Source organism: Lonchura striata, chromosome 21 (assembly GCF_050655825.1).
Source record: "Lonchura striata isolate lonStrDom1 chromosome 21, ASM5065582v1, whole genome shotgun sequence".
Lineage (NCBI taxonomy): Eukaryota > Metazoa > Chordata > Aves > Passeriformes > Estrildidae > Lonchura > Lonchura striata.
In genome coordinates, this window is record NC_140723.1 from 4,580,879 (window position 1) to 4,590,242 (window position 9,364).

Below are 9,364 nucleotides of genomic sequence, written 5' to 3' on the forward strand. Positions count from 1 at the left end.
ATGGAAAAAGGATGTGCCCAGGGGGCCCTGGCCCTGGGCTGGGGCCTCACTGCAAAGAATCCTTATATCGAAGGATGGAGCCCACACCAAAGTTGTCCCCACCTCAAACTTGTGCTGCCCTGATAGACCCAAGGGAGCCCTACAAACTGACATCAGGAACCTGGACTGCTGAGTTTTCTTTCCCAGGGAAAATGGAAAAAGGATGTGCCCAGGGGCCCCTGGCCCTGACTGCAAAAAATCCTTATATCGAAGGATGGACCTCACACCGAAGTTGTCCCCACCTCAAACTTGTGCTGCCCTGATAGACCCAAGGGAGCCCTACAAACTGACATCAGGAACCTGGACTGCTGAGTTTTCTTTCCCAGGGAAAATGGAAAAAGGATGTGCCCAGGGGCCCCTGGCCCTGACTGCAAAAAATCCTTATATCGAAGGATGGACCTCACACCGAAGTTGTCCCCACCTCAAACTTGTGCTGCCCTGATAGACCCAAGGGAGCCCTACAAACTGACATCAGGAACCTGGACTGCTGAGTTTTCTTTCCCAGGGAAAATGGAAAAAGTATGTGCCCAGGGGCCCCTGGTCCTGACTGCAAAAAATCCTTATATCGAAGGATGGACCCCACACTGAAGATGTCCGCACCTCAAACTTGTGCTGCCCTGATAGACCCAAGGGAGCCCTACAAACTGACATCAGGAACCTGGACTGCTGAGTTTTCTTTCCCAGGGAAAATGGAAATGTTTGTGACCAGGGGCCCCTGGCCCTGGGCTGAGGCCTCACCTCAAAAAATCCTTATATCGAAGGATGGAGCCCACACCGAAGTTGTCCCCACCTCAAACTTGTGCTGCCCTGATAGACCCAAGGGAGCCCTACAAACTGACATCAGGAACCTGGACTGCTGAGTTTTCTTTCCCAGGGAAAATGGAAAAAGGATGTGCCCAGGGGCCCCTAGATTGACTGCAAAAAATCCTTATATCGAAGGATGGAGCCCACACCGAAGTTGTCCCCACCTCAAACTTGTGCTGCCCTGATAGACCCAAGGGAGCCCTACAAACTGACATCAGGAACCTGGACTGCTGAGTTTTCTTTCCCAGGGAAAATGGAGAAAGGATGTGCCCAGGGGCACCTGGCCCTGACTGCAAAAAATCCTTATATCGAAGGATGGAGCCCACACCGAAGTTGTCCCCACCTCAAACTTGTGCTGCCCTGATAGACCCAAGGGAGCCCTACAAACTGACATCAGGAACCTGGACTGCTGAGTTTTCTTTCCCAGGGAAAATGGCCAAAGGATGTGCCCAGGGGCCCCTGGCCCTGACTGCAAAAAATCCTTATATCGAAGGATGGACCCCACACCGAAGTTGTCCCCACCTCAAACTTGTGCTGCCCTGATAGACCCAAGGAAGCCCTACAAACTGACATCAGGAACCTGGACTGCTGAGTTTTCTTTCCCAGGGAAAATGGAAAAAGGATGTGCCCAGGGGCCCCTGGCCCTGACTACAAAAAATCCTTATATCGAAGGATGGACCCCACACTGAAGATGTCCGCACCTCAAACTTGTGCTGCCCTGATAGACCCAAGGGAGCCCTACAAACTGACATCAGGAACCTGGACTGCTGAGTTTTCTTTCCCAGGGAAAATGGAAAAAGTTTGTGACCAGGGGCCCCTGGCCCTGGGCTGAGGCCTCACCTCAAAAAATCCTTATATCGAAGGATGGAGCCCACACCGAAGTTGTCCCCACCTCAAACTTGTGCTGCCCTGATAGACCCAAGGGAGCCCTACAAACTGACATCAGGAACCTGGACTGCTGAGTTTTCTTTCCCAGGGAAAATGGAAAAAGGATGTGCCCAGGGGCTCCTGGCCCTGACTGCAAAAAATCCTTATATCGAAGGATGGACCCCACACCAAAGTTGTCCCCACCTCAAACTTGTGCTACCCTGATACACCCAAGGGAGCCCTACAAACTGACATCAGGAACCTGGACTGCTGAGTTTTCTTTCCCAGGGAAAATGGAAAAAGGATGTGCCCAGGGGTCCCTGGCCCTGGGCTGTGGCCTCACTACAAAAAATCCTTATATAGAAGGATGGAGCCCACACCGAAGTTGTCCCCACCTCAAACTTGTGCTGCCCTGATAGACCCAAGGGAGCCCTACAAACTGACATCAGGAACCTGGACTGCTGAGTTTTCTTTCCCAGGGAAAATGGAAAAAGGATGTGCCCAGGGGCCCCTGGCCCTGACTGCAAAAAATCGTTATATCGAAGGATGGACCCCACACCGAAGTTGTCCCCACCTCAAACTTGTGCTGCCCTGATAGACCCAAGGGAGCCCTACAAACTGACATCAGGAACCTGGACTGCTGAGTTTTCTTTCCCAGGGAAAATGGAAAAAGGATATGCCCAGGGGTCCCTGGTCCTGGGCTGTGGCCTCACTACAAAAAATCCTTATATCGAAGGATGGAGCCCACACCAAAGTTGTCCCCACCTCAAACTTGTGCTGCCCTGATAGACCCAAGGGAGCCCTACAAACTGACATCAGGAACCTGGACTGCTGAGTTTTCTTTCCCAGGGAAAATGGAAAAAGGATGTGCCCAGGTGTCCCTGGCCCTGACTGCAAAAAATCCTTATATCGAAGGATGGACCCCACACCGAAGTTGTCCCCACCTCAAACTTGTGCTGCCCTGATAGACCCAAGGGAGCCCTACAAACTGACATCAGGAACCTGGACTGCTGAGTTTTCTTTCCCAGGGAAAATGGAAAAAGGATGTGCCCAGGGGCCCCTGGCCCTGACTGCAAAAAATCCTTATATCGAAGGATGGACCCCACACCAAAGTTGTCCCCACCTCAAACTTGTGCTTCCCTGATACATCGAAGGGAACCCTACAAACTGACATCAGGAACCTGGACTGCTGAGTTTTCTTTCCCAGGAAAAATGGAAAAAGGTTGTGCCCAGGGGTCCCTGGCCCTGACTGCAAAAAATCCCTATATCGAAGGATGGAGCCCACACCAAAGTTGTCCCCACCTCAAACTTGTGCTGCCCTGATAGACCCAAGGGAGCCCTACAAACTGACATCAGGAACCTGGACTACTGAGTTTTCTTTCCCAGGGAAAATGGAAAAAGGATATGCCCAGGGGCCCCTGGTCCTGACTGCAAAAAATCCTTATATCGAAGGATGGAGCCCACACCAAAGTTGTCCCCACCTCAAACTTGTGCTGCCCTGATAGACCCAAGGGAGCCCTACAAACTGACATCAGGAACCTGGACTGCTGAGTTTTCTTTCCCAGGGAAAATGGCCAAAGGATGTGCCCAGGGGCCCCTGGCCCTGACTGCAAAGAATCCTTATATCGAAAGATGGAGCCCACACCAAAGTGTTCCCCACCTCAAACTTGTGCTGCCCTGATAGACCCAAGGGAGCCCTACAAACTGACATCAGGAACCTGGACTGCTGAGTTTTCTTTCCCAGGGAAAATGGAAAAAGTTTGTGACCAGGGGCCCCTGGCCCTGGGGTGGGGCCTCACCTCAAAAAATCCTTATATCGAAGGATGGAGCCCACACCGAAGTTGTCCCCACCTCAAACTTGTGCTGCCCTGATAGACCCAAGGGAGCCCTACAAACTGACATCAGGAACCTGGACTGCTGAGTTTTCTTTCCCAGGGAAAATGGAGAAAGGATGTGCCCAGGGGCACCTGGCCCTGACTGCAAAAAATCCTTATATCGAAGGATGGACCCCACACCGAAGTTGTCCCCACCTCAAACTTGTGCTGCCCTGATAGACCCAAGGGAGCCCTACAAACTGACATCAGGAACCTGGACTGCTGAGTTTTCTTTCCCAGGGAAAATGGCCAAAGGATGTGCCCAGGGGCCCCTGGCCCTGACTGCAAAAAATCCTTATATCGAAGGATGGAGCCCACACCGAAGTTGTCCCCACCTCAAACTTGTGCTGCCCTGATAGACCCAAGGGAGCCCTACAAACTGACATCAGGAACCTGGACTGCTGAGTTTTCTTTCCCAGGGAAAATGGAAAAAGGATGTGCCCAGGGGCCCCTGGCCCTGACTGCAAAAAATCCTTATATCGAAGGATGGACCCCACACCGAAGTGGTCCCCACCTCAAACTTGTGCTGCCCTGATAGACCCAAGGGAGCCCTACAAACTGACATCAGGAACCTGGACTGCTGAGTTTTCTTTCCCAGGGAAAATGGAAAAAGGATGTGCCCAGGGGGCCCTGGCCCTGGGCTGGGGCCTCACTGCAAAGAATCCTTATATCGAAGGATGGAGCCCACACCAAAGTTGTCCCCACCTCAAACTTGTGCTGCCCTGATAGACCCAAGGGAGCCCTACAAACTGACATCAGGAACCTGGACTGCTGAGTTTTCTTTCCCAGGGAAAATGGAAAAAGGATGTGCCCAGGGGCCCCTGGCCCTGACTGCAAAAAATCCTTATATCGAAGGATGGACCTCACACCGAAGTTGTCCCCACCTCAAACTTGTGCTGCCCTGATAGACCCAAGGGAGCCCTACAAACTGACATCAGGAACCTGGACTGCTGAGTTTTCTTTCCCAGGGAAAATGGAAAAAGGATGTGCCCAGGGGCCCCTGGCCCTGACTGCAAAAAATCCTTATATCGAAGGATGGACCTCACACCGAAGTTGTCCCCACCTCAAACTTGTGCTGCCCTGATAGACCCAAGGGAGCCCTACAAACTGACATCAGGAACCTGGACTGCTGAGTTTTCTTTCCCAGGGAAAATGGCCAAAGGTTGTACCCGGGGTCCCCTGGCTCTGGGCTGGGGTCTCACTGCAAAAAAATCCTTATATCGAAGGATGGACCCCGCACCGAAGTTGTCCCCACCTCAAACTTGTGCTGCCCTGATAGACCCAAGGGAGCCCTACAAACTGACATCAGGAACCTGGACTGCTGAGTTTTCTTTCCCAGGGAAAATGGAAAAAGGATGTGCCCCGGGGCCCCTGGCCCTGGGCTGGGGCCTCACTGCAAAGAATCCTTATATCAAAGGATGGACCCCACACCGAAGTTCTCCCCACCTCAAACTTGTGCTGCCCTGATAGACCCAAGGGAGCCTTACAAACTGACATCAGGAACCTGGACTGCTGAGTTTTCTTTCCCAGGGAAAATGGAAAAAGGATGTGACCAGGGGCCCCTGGCCCTGACTGCAAAAAATCCTTATATCGAAGGATGGACCCCACACTGAAGTTGTCCCCACCTCAAACTTGTGCTGCCCTGATAGACCCAAGGGAGCCCTACAAACTGACATCAGGAACCTGGACTGCTGAGTTTTCTTTCCCAGGGAAAATGGAAAAAGGATGTGCCCAGGGGCCCCTGGCCCTGACTGCAAAAAATCCTTATATCGAAGGATGGAGCCCACACCGAAGTTGTCCCCACCTCAAACTTGTGCTGCCCTGATAGACCCAAGGAAGCCCTACAAACTGACATCAGGAACCTGGACTGCTGAGTTTTCTTTCCCAGGGAAAATGGAAAAAGTATGTGCCCAGGGGCCCCTGGTCCTGACTGCAAAAAATCCTTATATCGAAGGATGGACCCCACACTGAAGATGTCCGCACCTCAAACTTGTGCTGCCCTGATAGACCCAAGGGAGCCCTACAAACTGACATCAGGAACCTGGACTGCTGAGTTTTCTTTCCCAGGGAAAATGGAAATGTTTGTGACCAGGGGCCCCTGGCCCTGGGCTGAGGCCTCACCTCAAAAAATCCTTATATCGAAGGATGGAGCCCACACCGAAGTTGTCCCCACCTCAAACTTGTGCTGCCCTGATAGACCCAAGGGAGCCCTACAAACTGACATCAGGAACCTGGACTGCTGAGTTTTCTTTCCCAGGGAAAATGGAAAAAGGATGTGCCCAGGGGCCCCTAGATTGACTGCAAAAAATCCTTATATCGAAGGATGGAGCCCACACCGAAGTTGTCCCCACCTCAAACTTGTGCTGCCCTGATAGACCCAAGGGAGCCCTACAAACTGACATCAGGAACCTGGACTGCTGAGTTTTCTTTCCCAGGGAAAATGGAGAAAGGATGTGCCCAGGGGCACCTGGCCCTGACTGCAAAAAATCCTTATATCGAAGGATGGAGCCCACACCGAAGTTGTCCCCACCTCAAACTTGTGCTGCCCTGATAGACCCAAGGGAGCCCTACAAACTGACATCAGGAACCTGGACTGCTGAGTTTTCTTTCCCAGGGAAAATGGAAAAAGGATGTGCCCAGGGGGCCCTGGCCCTGGGCTGGGGCCTCACTGCAAAGAATCCTTATATCGAAGGATGGAGCCCACACCAAAGTTGTCCCCACCTCAAACTTGTGCTGCCCTGATAGACCCAAGGGAGCCCTACAAACAGTCATCAGGAACCTGGACTGCTGAGTTTTCTTTCCCAGGGAAAATGGAAAAAGGATGTGCCCAGGGGCCCGTGGCCCTGACTGCAAAAAATCCTTATATCGAAGGATGGACCTCACATCGAAGTTGTCCCCACCTCAAACTTGTGATGCCCTGATAGACCCAAGGGAGCCCTACAAACTGACATCAGGAACCTGGACTGCTGAGTTTTCTTTCCCAGGGAAAATGGAAAAAGGATGTGCCCAGGGGCCCCTGGCCCTGACTGCAAAAAATCCTTATATCGAAGGATGGACCTCACACCGAAGTTGTCCCCACCTCAAACTTGTGCTGCCCTGATAGACCCAAGGGAGCCCTACAAACTGACATCAGGAACCTGGACTGCTGAGTTTTCTTTCCCAGGGAAAATGGAAAAAGGATGTGCCCAGGGGCCCCTGGCCCTGACTGCAAAAAATCCTTATATCGAAGGATGGAGCCCACACCGAAGTTGTCCCCACCTCAAACTTGTGCTGCCCTGATAGACCCAAGGAAGCCCTACAAACTGACATCAGGAACCTGGACTGCTGAGTTTTCTTTCCCAGGGAAAATGGAAAAAGGATGTGCCCAGGGTCCCCTGGCCCTGACTGCAAAAAATCCTTATATCGAAGGATGGACCCCACACTGAAGTTGTCCCCACCTCAAACTTGTGCTGCCCTGATAGACCCAAGGGAGCCCTACAAACTGACATCAGGAACCTGGACTGCTGAGTTTTCTTTCCCAGGGAAAATGGAAAAAGGATGTGCCCAGGGGCCCCTGGCCCTGACTGCAAAAAATCCTTATATCGAAGGATGGACCCCACACCAAAGTTGTCCCCACCTCAAACTTGTGCTTCCCTGATACATCGAAGGGAACCCTACAAACTGACATCAGGAACCTGGACTGCTGAGTTTTCTTTCCCAGGGAAAATGGCCAAAGGTTGTGCCCAGGGGTCCCTGGCCCTGACTGCAAAAAATCCCTATATCGAAGGATGGAGCCCACACCAAAGTTGTCCCCACCACAAACTTGTGCTGCCCTGATAGACCCAAGGGAGCCCTACAAACTGACATCAGGAACCTGGACTACTGAGTTTTCTTTCCCAGGGAAAATGGAAAAAGGATATGCCCAGGGGCCCCTGGCCCTGACTGCAAAAAATCCTTATATCGAAGGATGGAGCCCACACCAAAGTTGTCCCCACCTCAAACTTGTGCTGCCCTGATAGACCCAAGGGAGCCCTACAAACTGACATCAGGAACCTGGACTGCTGAGTTTTCTTTCCCAGGGAAAATGGCCAAAGGCTGTGCCCAGGGGCCCCTGGCCCTGACTGCAAAAAATCCTTATATCGAAGGATGGACCCCACACCGAAGTGGTCCCCACCTCAAACTTGTGCTGCCCTGATAGACCCAAGGGAGCCCTACAAACTGACATCAGGAACCTGGACTGCTGAGTTTTCTTTCCCAGGGAAAATGGAAAAAGGATGTGCCCAGGGTCCCCTGGCCCTGACTGCAAAAAATCCTTATATCGAAGGATGGACCCCACACTGAAGTTGTCCCCACCTCAAACTTGTGCTGCCCTGATAGACCCAAGGGAGCCCTACAAACTGACATCAGGAACCTGGACTGCTGAGTTTTCTTTCCCAGGGAAAATGGAAAAAGGATGTGCCCAGGGGCCCCTGGCCCTGACTGCAAAAAATCCTTATATCGAAGGATGGACCCCACACCAAAGTTGTCCCCACCTCAAACTTGTGCTTCCCTGATACATCGAAGGGAACCCTACAAACTGACATCAGGAACCTGGACTGCTGAGTTTTCTTTCCCAGGGAAAATGGCCAAAGGTTGTGCCCAGGGGTCCCTGGCCCTGACTGCAAAAAATCCCTATATCGAAGGATGGAGCCCACACCAAAGTTGTCCCCACCACAAACTTGTGCTGCCCTGATAGACCCAAGGGAGCCCTACAAACTGACATCAGGAACCTGGACTGCTGAGTTTTCTTTCCCAGGGAAAATGGAAAAAGGATGTGCCCAGGGGCCCCTGGCCCTGACTGCAAAAAATCCTTATATCGAAGGATGGAGCCCACACCGAAGTTGTCCCCACCTCAAACTTGTGCGGCCCTGATAGACCCAAGGGAGCCCTACAAACTGACATCAGGAACCTGGACTGCTGAGTTTTCTTTCCCAGGGAAAATGGCCAAAGGATGTGCCCAGGGGCCCCTGGCCCTGACTGCAAAAAATCCTTATATCGAAGGATGGACCCCACACCGAAGTTGTCCCCACCTCAAACTTGTGCTGCCCTGATAGACCCAAGGGAGCCCTACAAACTGACATCAGGAACCTGGACTGCTGAGTTTTCTTTCCCAGGGAAAATGGAAAAAGGATGTGCCCAGGGGCCCCTGGCCCTGACTGCAAAAAATCCTTATATCGAAGGATGGAGCCCACACCGAAGTGGTCCCCACCTCAAACTTGTGCTGCCCTGATAGACCCAAGGGAGCCCTACAAACTGACATCAGGAACCTGGACTGCTGAGTTTTCTTTCCCAGGGAAAATGGAAAAAGGATGTGCCCAGGGGGCCCTGGCCCTGGGCTGGGGCCTCACTGCAAAGAATCCTTATATCGAAGGATGGAGCCCACACCAAAGTTGTCCCCACCTCAAACTTGTGCTGCCCTGATAGACCCAAGGGAGCCCTACAAACAGTCATCAGGAACCTGGACTGCTGAGTTTTCTTTCCCAGGGAAAATGGAAAAAGGATGTGCCCAGGGGCCCGTGGCCCTGACTGCAAAAAATCCTTATATCGAAGGATGGACCTCACATCGAAGTTGTCCCCACCTCAAACTTGTGATGCCCTGATAGACCCAAGGGAGCCCTACAAACTGACATCAGGAACCTGGACTGCTGAGTTTTCTTTCCCAGGGAAAATGGAAAAAGGATGTGCCCAGGGGCCCCTGGCCCTGACTGCAAAAAATCCTTATATCGAAGGATGGACCTCACACCGAAGTTGTCCCCACCTCA